The 21,046-nt window shown below is 47.3% G+C and overlaps 1 protein-coding gene across 5 annotated transcripts in view; it reads right to left on the bottom strand.

Moving 5' to 3' along the window:
* The window catches only part of YAE1 (YAE1 maturation factor of ABCE1), a 284,754-nt gene that overhangs the window by 120,708 nt on the left and 143,000 nt on the right, over window positions 1-21,046 (bottom strand). The window lies entirely within an intron of this gene.

Below are 21,046 nucleotides of genomic sequence, written 5' to 3' on the forward strand. Positions count from 1 at the left end.
TGCCTAAAGTGCCCTCCCAGGTGGCGGCTAGGGAAAGGCAGACACTTCCGATCCTTACCTTGGGGATGGTGCTCTGCGGGAGGATCACCTGGGAGGAGACTAGGCTCAGGGTGGTGAAGAGATTCTGTGGGATGAGACACAGTATCGGCCTCCAAGAGGGAAGAACCCTTTACCAATACCAAGGCATGTAATGGCTTATTGTCGTTATGATTTTTCTGATACACAAATTGAACATCTTAATTTGGATAAAGCCAAAATAAAACCCCTAAGCAGCTTAAGAAAGGAAAGCCTGTCTTAGACTTATAAAGTTAGAAATCATCCTAACTTCCAGAGGAGCAGTGAAAGGAAAACTGTAAATAATGGGTTAAATTAACTGCCTTTTTTCAAAAAAACTCCTGTGATGTTTCTTTAAATACATTTAAGACAAATGAACCTACGTTAAAAAGTAGAAAGCGGACTAGAAAACCTAATTTTGTTAGGGACTTCAAGTCCCGTAATTCCCCCAAGTACTGGACGAGGAAGAGGGCTCAAGAGCAATGTTTTGGGAGTGGTCAGCTGGTAAATGGCCCACACCTGAGGGAGGCAGAGGCTTAAAAAGGCCCCCTCAGGTGTAGGCCATTAGATGGAGGTGGAATTGGAGCAGTAGCAGCAGCTCAAGGAGAGCATGTTGTTGGCAGTCCAAGCAGAAGTTGGTGGAAAGAGTGTGCCGGGACCACCACTGAAGAGCAGATTCCAGACGCCAGTCCTGAGAGGGTCCTTCCCCGCCCCCCCCAAAATCTGAAGTGCAGAGTTTGCGGAGCGGGAAACAAAGAAAGAAGGCTCCCCCGCACCCACATGTGAATCGAATTACAGAGACTGTGCAGCAAGAAGCGTGCAGGAGACTGTGGCTGCAAGCTGGTGCACTGCCCAAGGGTCTCAGGAGCAAGCCTAGCTCTGTGACTGCATGGCGGGAACAAAGACAACTTCAATGAGGAAGTGGGTCTGTTCGAAATGAGCCTGACCAGTGGACGTCCTGCAGAACATGAAGGGATCGAAGACAGAAGCCAGTGAGTGTTACCGAGCATTACAATCCCTTGCGCGAACACAGGCAGGCAACTGTGGTAAAGGAGAATCACTCGCGTATGAGTGAAAGCGCTGTTAACCGGACCGTTGGATAATGAAGATAACAAAAGTAGCACTTGCGTATGAGTGAAACTGCTGGAGTAGCACTAATTGAACATTAAACTAAACCCAGCAGCTGAAATATTAATTGAGTGTGCCTAAAAATGATTTTAAAAGTTACGAAGAGTCATTCATAAAGCAGCAGAAAACAATGTAGCACTGAACGTTAAACTGAGCTCCAGGGAACATCCAGGCATTACAAAGCCAAGAGTGGTGCAAGCATTGTCCAGAGCGAGAAGAGACTAACAAGGCATAACACTCAGCTCATGGGGCCATCAGAAAGAGAAGGGGCAAATGCAAAGTCTTAAAGGGGTGAAGCTGGCTCATTGTTGCATAAAATTGAAGATTGGGTAAAAACTCACATTGCTAAATTCAAAAGGAGGAAAGGTAGAATCACATACTTAGGGGCATTTTGGTTACTGGTGTTGCAGAAAGATATAAGTGGCAAAGAGGTTGCCCTTCTGGAAGGTGAAGAAGAGTGCCTTGCCTACATGAAGGTGTTCAGGAGTACTAATGTGAATCTTGTCTTTATTGAAAAGTTGTTGAGTCGCAAAACTGTAAACTGCGGTAAACTGTTGGTTGTCAGATTTAGAACTTCAGAAGCACTGTTGATTGTGGAAAACTATCAGGCAGGCGAGTAGACCTGCATGGGGAATCATTATAGAAATGGGCCTTGTATGAGAGTAACCCAGGTGGAGGTAGAAGTGCTGTGAAGCCATCCTGACAAAGATACCAATTATGATTCATGGTGCTGAAAGGAGATCTAAGAAGAGCCAACATTAAGAAGCTATGTTCCTTTGAATCTTATAAGCAGCTGTGTTTCTTTCAAAAGGCTGATATTAAGAAGCTACGTTTACTTGACTTTTATGAATTGTGGCAAATAATCCCGACCAAGATTATTGATGCTATTTGATGAAGTGAAAATCCCTATTCAAGGAAGAAGAGGAATCTTTCTTTTGTTGAACAATGGATCAATAGAACCTTCTTTTGAGAAGTTGAAAGTGCGAAGATCGGTGTTGGAAATTAGTTACAAACCCGGATTTCCTGGTTTCTTTTTGTTGAACAGTGTAACTGAGTCGAACTTAAAATCTGGGGAAGGGGAGTTCACCCAGGTTACCGAGAGACTGAATACATTTCAAATGCAGTTACTGCTGTTGTGAATGGACACATTTTCTTGTGTATTTTATGTACAAGCATGAGGGCCAAATACCCTTTGTTAGACTGTTTCCTTTAGTTTATTTTAACCAGGGAAATCTTTGGCAGGGTAGGGAGGAGTTTATTGAAATGTATGATTTAATAAAAAGGCATATTTTTCGAAATAGTCTAAAAGTTGTCTGCCTCACATTTCTGACCCCTCACACTTGTTAGCAGTGACTATCTTCACCAACTGTAGAGTGCTAATGATTTTGTCAAGAATGAAGTAAGCCTGCGGCTGTCAAAGCTGCCACCTGCAGCATTCACCGAGAGCAGCGGTGTCATCACAGACAAGGACAGGCCCCTTACCCTGTGTCAACCCCGTCAATTAAAACAGGGGGGCATGAGGTCATCCTTGCTTGGCTAGACTCCAAGTAAGAGCAAGGTTTGCACTCTAATAATTTAAAATAATAGTGTCCCCCGCACAACATACTTAAAGGCTAAATAAAACAGTTAATATGGAGAGGAAAGTACATAGTTATGTGCAGCATTGTAGCCTTTTCCATTACGGAATCGCCGAATCGCAGGAAAGTGCTGAAGCCAACTGCTTTATAGACTATACAGCCAAACGTTTACAAAGTCTGGGCTTGTAAAGGAAGCCAAAAGCTCCTGTAACAGATGTGGCTGCTGAATGAAAGGACATATTTAAATGGGTCAAAGCCGTCTTCACTACACCAACGAAAGCAATGTTACAACTATCTACAAGACAAGGTAACGGACCGATCTTTGAGTTAAGCACTTGGATGACAATCCCATGCCCAGAGCTTTCTCTGCAAAACGTAGTGGAGGTGGGCATCCTCATCATTTTGGCACCCAATCATAAAGGTATCCAGCACAGTGACCTGGAATGGAGTAGTTGAAATGTGCTGTCTCGCTTCAATATCCAACTTAATGGTCTGCATTTTTATGGTTCAATACTGTTGCTGCAAAACCACCTGTGATGAGGTATATGCTAAAATAAAGCTCCTAATACAAATTTTAAAGTGATGAATTTAAGACAAAAAGGGAAGGTACCCTAGTTGCATACCAAAATGAGTAGTCCATGAGAGGATCTACAGAGTTTCAACATCGTGGGTGAAGGGTAAAAACTGTACTATATATATATATATATATATATATATATATATATATATATATATATATATATATATATATATATATATATATATATATATATATATATTCCCATCTTTATTTAAACGGGAAGCCCATCTCTTAAAGAACAGAATTATAAACTTGTCCGTTAAACAGTACCTGTGATATCTCGGTGCTGGTTTCCTCTCAATCCATCTTCGATATTGATTACACAGCCTTTTTTTTAAAATGCTTGCCATTCATTAGGGGTTGGGGCACACATTCCTTAATTTGTGGACACTGGCTACAGGCTTGCTGAAAACGTGAGGCGAGTGCGACATGGTCTTCCTTTGAAGCACACCAATTGCTCTGTAGCAGCAGTGGTTGCAGGGTGTACACAGGATCGACTGAGGCCCAGGGTTCAAACCTGGCGCAAGCCTCAACTAAGAAAATGCCTCAATAATTGCATGACCCTGCAGTCAACTGGGTCCCAGGATTCATTCTTCCCACCACTGCTACGTTTCAATAGCTTCATTAATTCATACATTTTACACCTGTGACATATTGTCTTTATGCTTTCAGTTTTGATTTGCCCCTGCTTTTTCATGTGTTCTTACTATCGGGAATATTATTTTCTTATTGTTTTTTAGTATTGTATTTGCTTGAGGACATCAAAACAAAAAGCACCAAAATCAATTTTTACAAAAGGCCCATTCCAAAAGGTGTTGGCAGAAAAGGGAATCAAACATCTCTCCTTGCCACCAGAGACAAATGCACTCATCATTTCACTAGTGATGTGACAATTAAACCTGGGGGAGAGTAAATGATTTAGATTGCGAAAAATATATTAAAGCACAGATGCGCATGGGACAGTGTAGGGCTGAGGGCGTGTTATGGATGGAGACAATTGGCGAGAGTGGGAAATCAGATAGGAGGAACTAACCATTAGAGATGCAATCAAACTAAGTAGGATATAGTATGTCTATATACACACACAATAGTCATAACACAAACTAATACTGCGTTTACGAGTAGGCTTGAACCCTTGCAGGCTGTGTTTTCATAAGAAACGGAACACTGAGGCCTTATCCCTCATTCACCATTGCATCTCGATTCCCAAGCGCGGCAAGGAATACGTATATGCCCCCACAACAGTTAGGCCTTTGAAACAATTGGGTAGGAATGTGTGCAGCCAAAAAAGTGAAGGGCTGCGGCCAAGTACTAAGGTCGTATTCCTGAAAGCAAAGGCAGTCCTTGGGATGCCAAAACACGAATCAAGATTTAAGACACTAGCGCCCTCCAGAATGAGGGTCACTCAATTTGAACTACCAGATGTGCAGGGAAATGGGCTCTAAATCCTTTGTGAACTGGAGCGATTAGTGGGACACTAGGTTCACTCTTGAGGAGGGGGAACTGATAAAGGGGAAAGCAGAGAATGACATGCGCCATGATTTGTGCAAGAGAGAGCCAAGAATGATGCCCATACAGTGGGGAGGGCAGGATGGGTTACCAACCACCAACGTGTCTGGGATGAGAAAAGGGCTGCTTTGTTCGCAAGGACCAGGTTGACCTCGAAGTTGCCCACTGAGTTCACGTGGCTAACAAGGTGCATGTCACATGGTTAGGATCGAAGGTAGTGTGGTGCTACTTGATGTTAACCAATTGCTTTACAGTATTCCACAATGGAGGAGGAAGTTACCCACATGTGGTGAAGATGAGAGACAAGACATCGGAACCAATTGGAGGATGGGCTATAAGTTATTAGCATGTATATAGGCATTAGCCAATTAGGGTGGGGGATTAACACTGCATACCTAGTGCATCATGAGTGATGATTTTTGTGTTTATAATCCGAATTTTGGACGAAAGACTTTGGCAAGCTCTTTGGCAGTGGATTTGTAATTTCCTGTCGCCTTATTCTTTTGTAAACAAAATAAAGCTATTGTCAATCTCGAAAAAGGGTGCACTTAGCAGGTTGTATTTTCTTTGTCTGATCACTGGAAGTTACCCTATATTTTTGGTGACCGCGACTTGATTCCAGTGACACCTGCGAAGACTGAGGATTCCTGGCCACAGGTCCAGAAGGTGCCGTGTCCAACTGTAGTGACCAGTCATCCCAGTGCACCACCTTTGAGAGGTTTACAGAAGCTGTGTTATCACAATTCCTGTCTGTTCTTTGGAGCGGGGCGCTGTCCCTGGATTGTGCAGGTCATTGACGGGACCCCCGTGACAGCGGACTTTGGGTGAACACGCAGATGTAAGTGCACCCATTTTTGGGGAACAATAGTGATGTTTGAGTGTTAGGCGGTGTGAAGGAGAGTGAGAATATATATGTGTGGCGGGGAGAGAATGGCTTGACGTAGAAAACCACGTGGGGGTGTATACATTTATGAGGTTTTTATATTATGGTTTGTGGAGTAATGGGATCCGTCGCTTAGGTAATAGGGGAGAAGACATCGCTGTATAATGGAATAAAAGGATATGGATAGAGGCTTTATATATTCAGTGAGTCTGGGATCTTTCCGTCTGGCATATAGGGCGCAGGGGGGGGGGGGCCGTGAGAACAAAAAAGAAAGTAGTTGTGGTAGAGGCCCTCAGTGGCCTGTTATCTCCTCACCAGATATAGTGGGGTGAAAAGGTAGAATTTATTGCGATTTTATCATTGGTGATTTCTTTGTGGTGTGGTTAGTAGTGGCAGAAGTAGGGCCGAGTGAGGTGTGACGTAGGAAGGGTGTAAGACACGTGTAGATTTGTTTGTGTGGGTGAAGAGGGGCGTGTGTGGGGTATAAGAAGGGGGCACAGGGGAGGGATATGGGTTGTTGGAGCGGGACAAGGGTATTAGTAATATTATAAATATATCGACGGGGAGGGGTAGCTATCATGGAGCCAACAACCCTGTTGGATTACATGTGCAAAGCCCTTCAGTTGTATCAATACAAGATTCTTAAAAACCACAGGGAATGGTGTGCAGAAACCAAGGGAGGGATGTTTAAACCATGGCCGGACCAGGGAACAAATAGAGATACTAAGTCACATGTATGTTTTTAATAGCTAAATATAAGGGAAGAAAACTAATAAACAAAAGGAAGTATTCGAATTGTGGAAAAAGGTGGAACAGGTGGACGATAGATCCACTGACTCTTCCAAGGCAGTATGTGAGGTGATCACCCCATGCAATACTATTACTACTGCGACTACCGTCCAGAGCGAGCATCCCTGTGGCCCCTATGGAAACAGACAGGCATCACAAATCTCATGTATGCCCCATTGCCCACCATGGTACCTCCGTCACCCAGATCTGAATCTTACCAACGCCACAGTGTCAGTAGCTGGGAGGGGTAAAGGGCCGGAGGGAGAGGACACAAAACTGCAGAGTTGGTAGACTCATTAAGGAAGGTGGAGGGCGAGTGAGTGCAACTAAAATTAGAAATGACAGGATGGACAGCAGACACCTTTGTTTTGAATAGTTAGCACAGCTATCAGAGACGTGCATATAAAAAAATGGAGCGCGACGATAGAAGGCAAGAGGGGGATGTGGATTAGGCAATAGCAAGGTCAGAGGAGGAATATGGTTATGCACACGAAGGAGAAGAGGAGTGGGGTATGGTGGATGAAGTGGAATGAGCAGAGCAGCCACCTGTAATATCCTGTGAGAAACCAGAGGGTCTTCTCACATTTACTCCTCGGGATCCTCTGTGCAGGTGGCCAGGAAAAGGCCATCGCTTTTGGTTCCTGCCCCTGGGGGTGAACAAGCGAGGGAGGACCACTTGGATGGAGGGTCCTTGGGGACTGGAGGGGAGATACCCAGGTAAGGCGCAGTATTCTAGATCCTCCTTTCAGGAGGGAACCCCCTATCCCATAAGTAGTTATGGGATATTGTGCACCTTGCTCCCTTATCTCTGAAAAGACCAGGAGATCCAATCATCCCAAAGTGTTAGACAGAGGGAGAAACACTAGGAATAAGGTTCCGTGAACCAAAACACAGTATCCCCCTTGTCCTTATGGCAATCAGGCTAACCCTCTCCCAACCTTTTTTAGGTCCCTATAAGGCAGTCCCCCTTTGTTCCCCTCTTGGGATACATATAACAGTACTGAGACGAGGAAGAAACAACTGAGAATAATGGATAACCTTTCTTCTCACCACTTTGGTACTGGGACGAAGAAGATGCATAAAGGTCAGGCATGTCCATGTAATTGGGGGCATGCAGTGTGGTTAATGGTATACCCCTGCAGCCCATCAATGGACCACAGGTTTATAAAAGGTGGAAGGCTGAACCACAATTGAGAGGCATAGAAGGAGCAAGAAGCAGAACCAGGAAACTTGCAGAAGCAGGAAAAGCAGAGAAGCCGAGAAGCCAACCAAAACCCTGCGAGTCCTTCTGGCATAATACACAAGGATCCCACAGAAGGGGAGGCTGGCAGTAAGCGCTGTCGAGAAGCAGAGGCGAAGCTGCGCACAAGGGCCGGAGAGTGCAGAGCGAAGCACCTGGCGCACAGGCTTTCCTGCTCGGGGAGAAGCCGTTCACAGAGATGGAGCTGCTAACCCCGGGAAAGTGTCAGAGACACAGAAACAACCGGGGCGCCCAAAGGGACTGTGAAAGTAGTAGCGGTTCATGGCAACAAGGAAAGTTACCTTTTGAAAGAAGCAAAGTTGCATCTGTTAACAAATTGAATGAATCAAACAAAGGAGCATTTTTGGAATACCAAAATGAAGTACACAACGCTGCATCTTTTGAGTACTAAACTAAATGAAATAAGCAAGACCTGCATCTATGAAACACTGAATTAAAGGGAAGAACAAACTTGTCAAATAATGACCTGAAAGTAATTATGAAATCAAGTTGAATGAAAGACTAAGGGCAAAGTAGGAGTCAAGGTTGAGAAACCACTTGTATATTAAAGTTGTGGAGCTACATTGGAGAAGCTACGGGGCGTGGCCAAGCAGCCATGGAGTAGGCTGCACTATCCGTGAGCTCCGTGATCCGATGCGGTGATCCGAAAGAAAATGCACGCTTTAACAGAACATCTTAACCTCAGAGCACATGGATAGATGTGTGAACGGTTCAGGCACAGTCTGAGCGCGCCGGCGGACTGCTGAAGTTACTGTAGCGGAAGATGCGCTACTTTGTATCGGGAGCCGGCGCGGCGAAATGGCAAACAACAAAATGGCAGCGGCAGTGAACAAAGGAATGCCCGGCGAGCAAGTGCCACGGCCCACAACGGTATAGATGGGCTGCCCGATGGCGGTTTAAGGAAGCCCTGAAGTGAGCGGAGTTGCGCGCGGCCCCGTGACAGATGCCCAGCACTCGATTCCCGGCGAAAGTGGAAGACTTCGCCCGGGACGAGCAGAGGTGCCGATGGTAACTTTCTACCCCCCTGCAGTGTGGACCGGGAGGCATGAGAGAAAACGGGCACGTGACATTGGAGCGGCAGAGAACGATCGGTCCCGCACTATGAGCCGGACATCTAAGTGAGCGTGTGAATGCCTGGCGTGCATGGCATAACGGGCTGCTAGGAAGCTATGGATACTTTGCGCTGTTGAAAGTTGGACACTGCTGGTGTGGGGCGCCACGGGAAACTTTTGGGCTTAAATGAGCACATGCGGCGCATGGAAGGGCACATCACGGCGAACTGAGGTAATGCAGTAGGCCCCGGAAGGGTCTAGGGCCTGCAGTGCGAGGACATAGGCACTTGTGCAAGCCTGGCATCCTGACACCGGGTGCGAAACCACTTTGAAGGGGATGCTGTGTTGGCCCGGAAGATAAGCCATTGCAACAGAGAAAAGACACGGGGGCATTGAGCCAAACTGGGCATAATAGCTGTGAATGGTGTGCGGTCTCTTGGACGCAGTGGCACGTCGGATACGTGGGAGGACACAGCCCACTCGCAACCCGGGTACATAACGAAAGCTGCAAGATGTCGGGGCGAGGGGCTGGGGTTAGAACCAAGATTAAGCAATCCACGATGGAAACATTCGCCAAGACACAGCAATCTCCGGCGGCCGTAGCGTCTATAGAAGCAGAGGCACCAGGGGAGGGCGCTGCGGCCACTGACAAACAACAGATACTAGCGGCTATAACGGAGCTGCGAGACTCATGGGGGACAGCGATGTCGGACCTGCGCACTTCCCTGGAGGCCAAAATAGACGCAGTGGGCATAGAGGTTGCCCTGCTGAGGCAAGACGTGAGGGGGCTGGCGGAGAGAACAAGTAGCCTGGAGAGCGCCGTGAAAATCAACACGGACACTAGTACGAGTAACGTACAAGAAATCCACGTGCTCAAACAACAGGTAGCCAATCTGGAGACTCGGGCGGAGGAGGCTGAAGGGAGAGCGAGGAGGAACAACATTCGTGTGGTGGGCCTGCCGGAAGGAGAGGAAGGACGGGACCCGACGGACTATATTGAGAATCTGCTCTTACAAGAAATAGGGGCTGCAGAACTCTCGCAGGGGTTTGCGGTGGAACGTGCGCACCGAGCCCTCATGAGGAAGCCACAACCGGGGGCTCCCCCCGGCCTATAATAGCTAAAATACTGAATTATAAGGATCGTGAGAAGATTTTGGAATACTTCCGCAAAGGAGGAACCATTAAGAGGGCGTCGTGCGCCATCACGGCATATCCAGACTACACAATGCTGGTCCAAAGGCAGCGATTCAGCTATGTGGCGATCAAAAGGAGGCTGCGTGCGGCTGGGATCAAATATATGCTGCTATATCCCGCGAAACTGAAAGTGATACATAAGAGCAAGATGTTTTTTTTCCACACGCCCGAAGAAGCGACGACCTGGCTAGACCTGCAGGGTTGTCCGGAGCAGGAGGCGGATCAAGCGCAAGAGTAACACGATAAGTGGCGGGGGACATTACATGTAGCGTGACAGGATATGCAAGGGGTATCCAATAGAACTGTGGGGGATGGCTATGGCTAAGGGGTGGTGCTGGGTACGGGCGGCGCTGGAAGCAGATCCCATGGACGTAGGCGCACATGAGGACTTGAATAGAGTGAAGTGCATATTTATGTGGTAATTGTATAGTTAAGCGTGTAGAGTTTACAGCAATCAGGAGCGACAGGATGTGGGCACCCTATCCCCCCGTATTAGTACTAGTAGGCCAGCCAGTAGGGCGGCCTCACCCCGCGGGGCATCGAGTACAGGCGTCAGCCAGGAAAGTGCTAGATGCGGGGGAGCCTGAGATCCAGGGATGGAGCTGGGCAACAGTTGGGGAAAGGGATATGGGGGTTAGGTGGGAGAATGGGGGGAGGGAGGTGTGGGGAGTTGGGTGTGGTTGGGTGGGATAACGGGAGGGGAGGGGTGTTTGGGGTGTGTGAAGTTAAGGGGAGTTTGAATTGGGATACGAGCCTAAATAGACGAGATCGGGTACGAGCAGTGGATTGCGCGAGTGGGATGGAGGCGGAAATCATAACAAGCCATGGGGGACCTTAAAATAATTACGTGGAATGTTAGGGGTCTAAACAGTTATTTGAAGAGAAATAAGGTCATGCTATACTTGCGAAGACAAAAAATAGATATTGCGCTGTTGCAAGAGACCCATTTGACGAAAGAGAGACTGGAAATGATTAGTAAGAAATGGAAAGGAGTGGTGGTGGGTTCGACATACTCAGCTTATGCTAGAGGGGTTCTTATCTGGGTGGCCCCGCATGTCCCCTTTCATGTGTTACAGGAAATTGCTGAAGCGGAAGGGAGAATGGTCATACTCAGGGGCATGGTAGAGAACAGAGAGATAAGTGTAATAAATACATACGCTCCCAATCAGAGTACGGCAATGTATTTCAGAACCCTGAGTGTTCAACTTGGTATGTGCATGGGAAGTGCGGTACTCTGGGGGGGGGACTTTAACTGTGTATTAGATCCAAGGGTGGATAGATCAGATCAGAAATGGGAAAAACCTGCCCCGGCGGCACGGGTGCTACAAGCGCTGCTCAATGATTTTGACTTGACTGATGTATGGAGAATGAAGCACCCCCAAGAACGACAGTATTCTCATTACTCGGCCCCGCAACAGCTGTCCACTAGACTGGATTATGTCTTCGCTACGTCAGGCCTAATAACGGAGATGGTGCGGGCGGAATATAAAGCGAGAGTCTTGTCGGACCACTCGCCCTTGGTTGTTAGCTGGCAATATCGCCCTCCAAGGGCAAGGATCCCGACGTGGCGGCTCCGAGCGGAGGCGCTCAAAGATCCCGCGTTTAAAGAAGAGGTGAGGGAGGAGATCATAAATTACTTTGAAGAGAACACGGGCAGCGTAGATTCGGCGTGCACGTTATGGGAGGCCTTTAAAGTGGTGTTGAGAGGCGTGGCCATAGCAAAGTCCCATAGCCTGCAGGGAGGTGTCCTGGCTGATTTACAAGAGGCTGAGAGGGACTTGGAGAAAGCGCAAAAGGAGGGGGGTGATACTGGTTTAAATGCGGAGCGGGTACTTCAACTTCAGCAGACGTGTGGAGAGTGCTGGGATAGGTTGTGTAAACTGAATTATAAGAAATACATAGAGCGGCAGCACGCGGGTGGGGACAAAACAGGACGGCTCCTGGCATGGCTATATAAGAGCGAAACCCCCAGACCCACCATCAGGGCAATAATGAGGGAGGACGGAAGTGTGGCGGATACCCAGGAGGGAGTCAATCAGGAATTTGCCACGTATTACGGAGAACTGTATGGGGATGTTGAGGAGGATATCCAAGAGAGAATAAAGGAAACGCTTGAAGACATAGGTCTGCCCAGGATAAGTGCTGAGGAGAGGGAAGAGCTGGATGCACCAATCACTTTGGAGGAGCTAGAAGCGGTGGTGAGACAATTGCCAACTAGTAAAACCCCAGGGGCGGATGGGTTCCCGAGCGAGTTTTATAAAGCATACATGGCAGAAGTGCTCCCTCCGATGCTGAATATGCTAAATGAAGCGTTTGAGGTGGGACGGCTGCCAGAGTCGCTAAGGGAAGCAGTCATAATACCGCTCCCTAAACCGAATAAGCCTGGGAACAGCTGTGGCTCCTATAGACCGCTATCAATGCTGAATCAAGACAGCAAGATACTAACGGCTGTTTTGGCGAGTAGACTGCGAAGAGTCATAGACAAGCTCATACACCCGGATCAGACGGGTTATGTTCCCAACAGGAACATAACTCACAATCACAGGCGATTACATCGAGTCATTGAATGGGCGGGGGATAAGGAGGGTGACATGGCGGTAGTGTCCCTGGATGCTGTAAAGGCCTTTGATTCCGTCAAGTGGCCATGGCTACTGTCGGCTTTGACGGAATATGGGATGGGGCCCGGATATGTCAGATGGGCGAAGATGTTGTATAGTGAGCCGCTTGCCAGAGTTAAGACGGGAGCAGTTATTTCAGAGAGATGGAGGTTAGGCAGAGGTACCAGACAGGGATGCCCATGGTCCCCTATGTTATACATACTGACATTGGAGCCTTTAGCCATATACCTTAGACAGCAGTACGACACTATAGGCATTGAGGTGGGTGGGGAGCGACACTTGATCTCTCTATATGCAGACGATATGTTGTTGTATCTGAAGTATCCAGAGGAGAATCTCCAGTATATCTTGGAGGTTATGGATCGGTATGCGGGGTTGTCTGGGATAGCTGTGAATCCTCAGAAGTCTGTAATTTTCCCGTTAGGTAACTATAGGGGACTCCCCGTAGACCAGCTGCCGGTGTTGCAGGTTCCTTGGACTGTTGCTACCTTTCGGTACCTTGGGATAGATGTGTATCATACGGTTGAACAAGAACATAGACACAACACGGAGATAGCTGTGGGGAAAATCGAGAAAAGCATGCAATTTTGGGGGAAGCTGCCGCTAGCCATGATGGGGCGTAGCGCAATGCTTAAGATGGTGGTTTTGCCTAGGCTCCTGCATTTTTTTGGAAACATTCCACACCTCATACCTGGGAAGTTTTTTGCCAAGCTTAATAGTATATGTAGGGACTTTTTGTGGCAAGGAACCAGGTGCAGGATGGCATTGTGGAAACTGCAAAACATTTATGAAAAAGGGGGGATACGGCTCCCCAATTATGAGGCCTATTATATAGCGAGCCAATTGCAGTACGTAGCTAAATGGCTCTCGGATGAAAGTACCCCCGAATTCAGATTGTTTAGTGCAGACTGCGCCCCATTTTACTTAAAGGAAATGATCTGGCTATCTGAAACAGACATGAAGGGGCGCCCCAAAATGATGTTGCTTGGGTGGAGGATCTGGCGCCGCGCGTGCAGGATGATGAAAATCCCGGCTCCGTGCTCCCCGCAGATACCGCTGGTGGCGCTGGCGAAAGGAGATGAGCAACAGCGGAGGAGAATTAGAACCCACTGGGAATCAGCGGGGTTGGCAACGGTGGGAGATGTTTGGCGGGAGGGAGCCATCATAAGCTGGGAAACGTTGGGCGAGGAAACAGGTCTACACGTAGGTCAATATATGACATATCATAGATTAGTGTGGGAAATTAAGAGGGCTTGGCCCGAAACTATACTCGAAGCAGAGCCGGATGGTATCGTGGACACTATATATGATATGACAGAGGGAGGGCACGAGATTTCAAGATTGTATGAAATGCTGATGCTTAAGATTGGTAAAGAACCAGTACAACTTCGATTAGATTGGGAAACTGAGGTGGGGGCCCCGATGGAAGATAGGATGTGGGAGCGGGCTTTGTGGTATCATCAGAAGGTGTCGAGAAATGCTAGGTTGAAACAAATACAATTATACATTACGCATAGGGCGTATGACGCCCCTGAGGATATCAAGGTTTAAAAATGCAGGCAGACAGGCATGTCCCAAGTGCAATGAAGAGCAGGCAGACATGACACACATGTTTTGGTCCTGCCCTGTGGTTGGGCGCTTCTGGGGCGAGATAGCGGCGAAACTGGCGGACAAAGGAGTCACGCTGGTGGTAGAGTCAGCATGGGCCTGCCTATTGGGGGGGTTCCCTAGATCGCAAAAACTGAAGCACGTTAACAAACTGAAGGACTTGGCATACGTGCTGGCTAAGAGGAGGATTGCCATGGGATGGAAGGCTTGTCATAAACCACAGGTGGAGATATGGTGGAAGGAATTGCAAAAGTGGGCGGAAGCAGAGACCGTGGTATGGCAGGAGTCCAGTGTGGTGGGAGGGGGAGAAGAGGTGGGAACCCTGTTGGCTTGGAAATCATTGATATCGGAACTGTTTGGAACGATGGCAGATTTGGCGGATTCCAATGGAGAATGTACCACACCGCGCAGCGCAAACACAGAGCAAACAGACTTGATGGGCTCGTAGGGGGGGTGGGTTTGGGGATTGGAGATCAAATTGCATACGACACACATTCAAAACTGTATTACGGTATTTTGTATTGTATATTTGGTCTGTATTGTTTGTTGGTTGAAATAATAAAAATGTTTTAAAAAAAAAAAATAAAAATACATTGGAGAAGCTACTTGTTTGGCTGAATATTGAACTACTCAACAAGACTTGGAAAGTCCTGGTTGTGTTACCTGTAAAGGGTGGACCGTGTGGTCTAAAACTGTGCCAAGACCACAGAACCCCCATATGCTAACAAGGTTTACTGTGGTGGAAGAAATAAATCAACCATTGGGGTATACCGAACTTGGGGAAGGGCAACCTACGTTGTAACAAATTGTTGAACTAGGAAACCAAAGTTCCAAAATACCTCTTTTGGATCACCTTTTGACATTGATCTTGGCGAGGGGGAAACCCTGAGATAGGATGTCCTCAAATTGCTTATTGTACTTGGAGAAGGGCATCCGGACCTTACCAAAAGTGTGGAACTTTATTGCTTCAAGTTCAAAAGAAGGTAAAACTGAACATTGTAATTAACTTATTGACATTTGGGGAAAAGAAGCTGAAAATGAAGCTTAAGCTGGAAAGAACTGTTTAGTTTATGGCCGACATCCTAACACATTGTTTTGTATTAGTTGTGAGGACAAGTATAAGTTTTGGACATAGACAGACTTTTCAGGTGGACATATTGCCACACACTTTCCTTAGTTTCTGTACGTAGAGAAATCCCACCTTAATATAGGGCAAGTTAGGCCTTACTCCATCCTGACATGTTCAGTAATAAAAGCTTTTGTTATACTTTGAATCTGTTGTCTGTGTCTCGTTCCATGATGCCAATCTAATAATCCCCACGAGTAGAAAATGTATGGGGACCTAGATTACATAACAGGTTTGGGGGGATGGCAGTAGCGAAGAGATCAGTGGAAGAAGAAAGTTGGGAAGATGGTAGGAGCACAGTTCCCGTTGTTACACAAAAGGCCCAGGGAGAGCACAGTACATCCCTTGGGCACACATGGACAAACATATTCTCAAAGACACTCCCCTCCCTCACAGCTGGGGTGGCCCAGTGGATATACGCATTTCAAAAGCACACAGCTGGGACTACTTTGGCTGTAAGGGATTTGAAAGGTTTGCGTCAATACTGGGAGATCACAATGACATATGGGTTAAAGCCAGGTATATGGGTCTGCAGTTGGGTTATGATAGCCATGATGGAGCACATTTGACCGACATTAGGCCTCAAATTTGGGCAGCACACGTTCCCAGATACACCTGACCTTCAGTCGATTATGCAACGAACAGTGCGTGATGAGGGGGATCCTGCTCAATACATATTGCACATATAAGAGATGTGGCAGGCTGAGACCAGGGACTCATAGGATTGATCGATTTCTATTTTGTGGTTAAAAGAGGTCTCCCGAAAGGTGCAGAAGACACTTGATAAGATAGCGGGTATTGAGGCAAAAGGTTGGGCATCACTGTAAAAGGTTGAAAAAAGGAAAAGTAAACGGTGCAGTGAGCGCAAGCAGAGGAAGTGAAACTGGTTCAAAAGAAGTTGGCAGAGGTTGCACTGGAGGGGGCTGTGGCAGCAGTGCAGACGGAAGTGTCGACAGACCTTAGGGCCATCCAGGCGGACGTGCACACAGTACCTGGGTGGGGAGGAGAAAAGGGTTGGACAGGTGGGTACCAACCTCAATCTCAAGGTGGGTTTGCAGGGGGTATTCAACAGGGGGTTAGGGGGATTTGAGAGTGGCGAGGGGGTTTCGGAGGGTTGGGACCACAAGGAGGAGGAGCAGGCTAGTGTTGAACGTGTGGGCACATGGGCCATTTTTAAAGAGAATGCAAGAATAGACAGACTTATGCATATCTCCAACAGATGAACCCTTATTCTCAGGGTGGTCCAGTTTCATACCCTCAGTCGTACAGACAGATGCCCTCAGCAGTCCGCTATAGCGTGCCAATGCCCACGGCCTGCCTGTTCCCCCACCAAATTCTCTGCAGTTCCCTACCCCGGGTACTAGTAATCTGTCATCATATGCTGTACATCAGGGGAAGCAACAGGGACCACACATTCCGAGCAATAACACTGTTCTGAATGGTACGGTGACCCAATATCCGGCAGCAACTGTGGTCGGAGGCAACCCATTTGTTTTTCCGTGGACAAATATATGTCCGGATTAGGACAGCCCACAGAGAGCCTTAGCATGTTCAGTTGTATTGGTCACTGCCGACGCAAAAAAAGGAACCCTTGGTAGGCGTGGAAATAGAAACCAAACCATTTATTTTCATGGAAGATACAGGTGCAACTAAATCATGCATTAGTAAGGGAGGATTCCCTTTATCAGTTGAAGTTGTGGAAATGCAAGGCTTCTTTGGGGCAGTTCAATTGGATTCTTTCACAAACGAATTACCCATCAAAAAAGGGGGCAGAGAGGTGTAGGCCCCCTTGTTATATTCCACCACAGCTCCAATCAATCTGTTAATGTGTTGTGAAGGGATATCTTGCGTAAGCTCAACCTGACCATCTCGTTCACAGAAAGATGTGTGGTGTGTCCCACACCCGGTATATGTGTACCGTGGGGGGAATGTTGGCCTTCCATGCATTAGGCATTGTGTCTGTGGCAAAGGGAATACCAGTGGCCCCTGATTTGTTTCTATATGGCATTGCCAGATTACTCAGTGCTGCAAAAACAGTACCCTCTATCGAAGGCAGCAGAGGAGGGTATTTACAACACCATTATAGCCCTTTTGAATCAGGGCATCATAGTACCCTCAAATTCACCCTCTAACAGCCATTTATCCAGTGAAGAAGTTGAAAGGTGCTAGTTGGAGGATGAATCGAGATCTACACCCTCTTTGATGACATTGTACAGGCAGAGTTCCCAGAGGTTCCAAATCCTGCTACAATATTGTGCAATATACCCGTTGAGGCCACCCATTTCACTGTAGTGGACTTGACAAAAAATCCCTTTTCTCAGTGCCCTTGCATACTGACTCACAGTATCTCACTGCGTTTACGTTTGAAGGGAGTGGATTCCAACACACTATGCTTCCTCGAGGGTACTTGGAGTCCCCGAGTATTTTCAATATGGTGCTACATTAAGATTTAAGTAACATTGCTGTCCTTAGTACCATACTCCAATATGTGGATGACTTGTTGGTATTTAGCAGCACGGAACACCAATGTGGGGAGGACTCTATAGAGTTGTTACAATTGTTGGCTGACGAAGGGTACAAGGTGGACTGAACAAAGTTATAATATTGTCAACCGGAGTTGTTACATTTGGGGCAGTTGATTTCAGGGAAGGGTAAAAGAGTAACTCCAGAACGTGCAGCAGTAGGGCTTCCCACACCCCAGACAGTGACATTTAAGGATATGCAGACATTTCTTGGATTATGGAATTTATGTGATTACTGCGCCGTCTGCAACTGCGCCATCGTAAATGTCGACGCCAATTACGATGCAACGCAGTGATCAGTTGTATCACTTCTTCCCACATGCCCTGCAGTACTCTAACCCCCACCTCACTTACCTATACTGCGGCACACCCAGAAGCATCAGTTCCTCCCACTTCTGTGGGGCAATACTGGCGCTGCTGGGTCCATTAAAAAAAAAAAAAAAAAAAAAAAAATCTTTCCCATCCCCCCGCTTACCTTTTTTTATGGTAAGCGGTGGACACACCCGCAACTCCTGTTCCACTTGGGTGCAGTAATGACAGTCAGCATTTTCTAAAATGCTGATACTGCAGTAAAAGCACTGCCAGCATTGTAGAGTCGCAGTGATGGGCCAGTTCCGGATAATATAATTACTGTAGAGCATGGATTTTTGATTACATGCCATACACTAAAACGCTAAGTCCCTCAAAGACGCCCAGCGGACACAAAATACTATCATTTGAATGATGAAATTATATCTAAGTTTCAGGAGCTTCAAGATGTTATTTCTACCACTCCAGTATTGGCTACTCCTGACTATACACCAGAGTGTTATCTCTTTTCACATTTTGATGGTCAGCTGATGACTGCCATACTGACAACGCAGAAAATTGCGGCATAAACCTTTGGCCTATTACAGCGGCATGTTAGATTATGTCACGCAAGGGCAGTTTGTCTGAACAAGCGTTGGCTTCTGCCACCTTTCCTATTGAGAAGTTTGCGACTATTGTCATGGGATGGTTATTAACATTGTACGTGGAGCACACTGTTTTCACGATACTGAAGAGGTCCAAATGTACACCGACCACACAAAGGGCTTCTGCATATGAAGCAATCATTTAAAGTCCATCTATTCACATTGTTTGTCGCAAGACAGTGAACCAAGCTACCTTTTTGAGTTAACTTATTACGGACAATGACAAGGTGCATGACTGTCACTTATGAAGGTCCGTCCAGAGGATGATATTCCTAAAGTACGAGATTATATTCTAGACGAAGGAGAAGTATATTTCATTGACGGGTCTTCAACGATTGACCAGGAGACAGGTCAGAGATATACTGGGGCGGCAATGGTGCATTTAGTGGATGGAGAATATGAGGTTGTCCTACAGTGGAGTCTGCCAGGACATCAACACAAGCAGCAGAGCCGATAGCCCTCACTGAAGTGTTTTAGGCAGCACAGGGCTACAGAGTATCAATATATTCAGACTCTGCGTACGTCATGACAACTATTCATTCAGGATTGTCGAGACGGACGAGAAGTGGGTTTCACATAGCAGATGGATCCTAGGTGCAGCATGCAGCCTTGTTAGATAGATTGATTGTTGCACTTGCACAGCCTACACTTGTCGCAATAGTGAAGTGTGTTGCCCGCACAAGTGGTGTAGACTTCATCTCCCTTGGGAACGAAGCAAGAGACACTGCAGCTAAAAAGGCAGCTTATTTGCCAGTACCAGACATACTTGAGCATCCAGCTTTTGTGAAAATGCAGTTACAGTTGCAGGTTCCATATATGGCCCTCCCTGTTACAGAAACCATTGAGATACAAGGACAGGCCCCACAAAATGAGAGGTTGGTTTGTCAAAAGAGGGGGTGTGTAAAATCCCCAACTGTGGAGAAAGACTAGCACAGGGAAGGTTGTGATGCCTCAAGCCTTGGCTTTGGTGCCGTTCGACAAGCCCATGTCTCTAAACAACATATTGCAGCAGATATTCAAGAGGACTGGTATGTGCCTTGTTATCCCTGTTTACGTCAAACTGTGTAGTGTGCCAGACCTATAGTACGGAACAAACTTTGAAAACATTAAAAAGGCACTTTGCCACGTCCAATTGGTCACTTTCACAATTTACACAAATATTTTGCTGATATGGGAGAGAGTGTCAAGGGTATCGAGAATCTCCTCTTGATCCTGTAGGATCTCGGCCTCCCTTACTTCCCTTTCCTCCTCACCTCGTATTCCCCGGCGTAGGTTCAGGGTCTGGTTCTCCTTAGGCTTGGCTTTCCCTCTTTTTTGTAGATGAGAGCGGCCGAAGGAGGCCGCCACCGCGACACCCCAAGGGTGAGCGGTGGTGACCCTCCGCGGCCGCGGAGTTGGGGGGAAAAAAGCCAGAGGCTGAAAAAACCCCAGAGATCTGTAGATGAATCGTCTGTAGTAGGAAGCACTTGACACTTGCAGGAGCCGAGTATCTGCTGGAGAAGAGGCACACACCCTTCCAGAACTGGGCAGCAGGCCTCCAAGGAGGAATAGAAGGCAGGTAAGAAATCGGAAGTCCAAAGTATCAGCAACAAGGTAAGAGGGCTAGGCAAGGCAAATCCGAAGTGTATTCCTGGGTACGGTACACAGAAGGAGCCAATAAACAAGAAAAGGCGAGTGGAGGAAGGTAAGTAAGAAAGGCGGAAGGATAGAAAGGACGGAAAGGCAAGAATAGTAAACAAAGGCGGGCGGAAGGGGAGGTAAGGAAACGGGAACGAAGTAATAGAGGGAAGTAAGTTAGGCGGTAGGACGGGAAGGGAATGGAGAACGGGAGCGAGGAAAGGGGGAGAGGGAGGAATCAAGAATCGGAGCGAGCTCCGGAAAGAGAAACCTGGGAAGGAGAGTACCTAGAGCCGGAGCGGGGTGACCGGAGAGGGTACAAGAAAACTAACAAGGAAAGGGGGGTAAGAGTACGGAAAACAAAACGGTTGCAGGGGACACGAGCACGAAAGACAAGCAGCAGCCGAAAACAGGAGCGTTGCAACGCACCCGAACACAGGAAGGGGCGGGCTATAACCTGTGTCGGGATACGTTGCTGAAAAGACTAGACCGCTGCACTGGGTAGAGGAAGCGTGATCGGGATATCCGTACGCCGCTTCCACCTATTCCAGAGCTTCCAGGCTCCCCGAGCCGTG

This window comes from Ambystoma mexicanum, chromosome 5p (genome assembly GCF_040938575.1).
Source record: "Ambystoma mexicanum isolate Mex_15411 chromosome 5p, UKY_AmexF1_1, whole genome shotgun sequence".
NCBI classification, from domain to species: Eukaryota; Metazoa; Chordata; class Amphibia; order Caudata; family Ambystomatidae; genus Ambystoma; species Ambystoma mexicanum.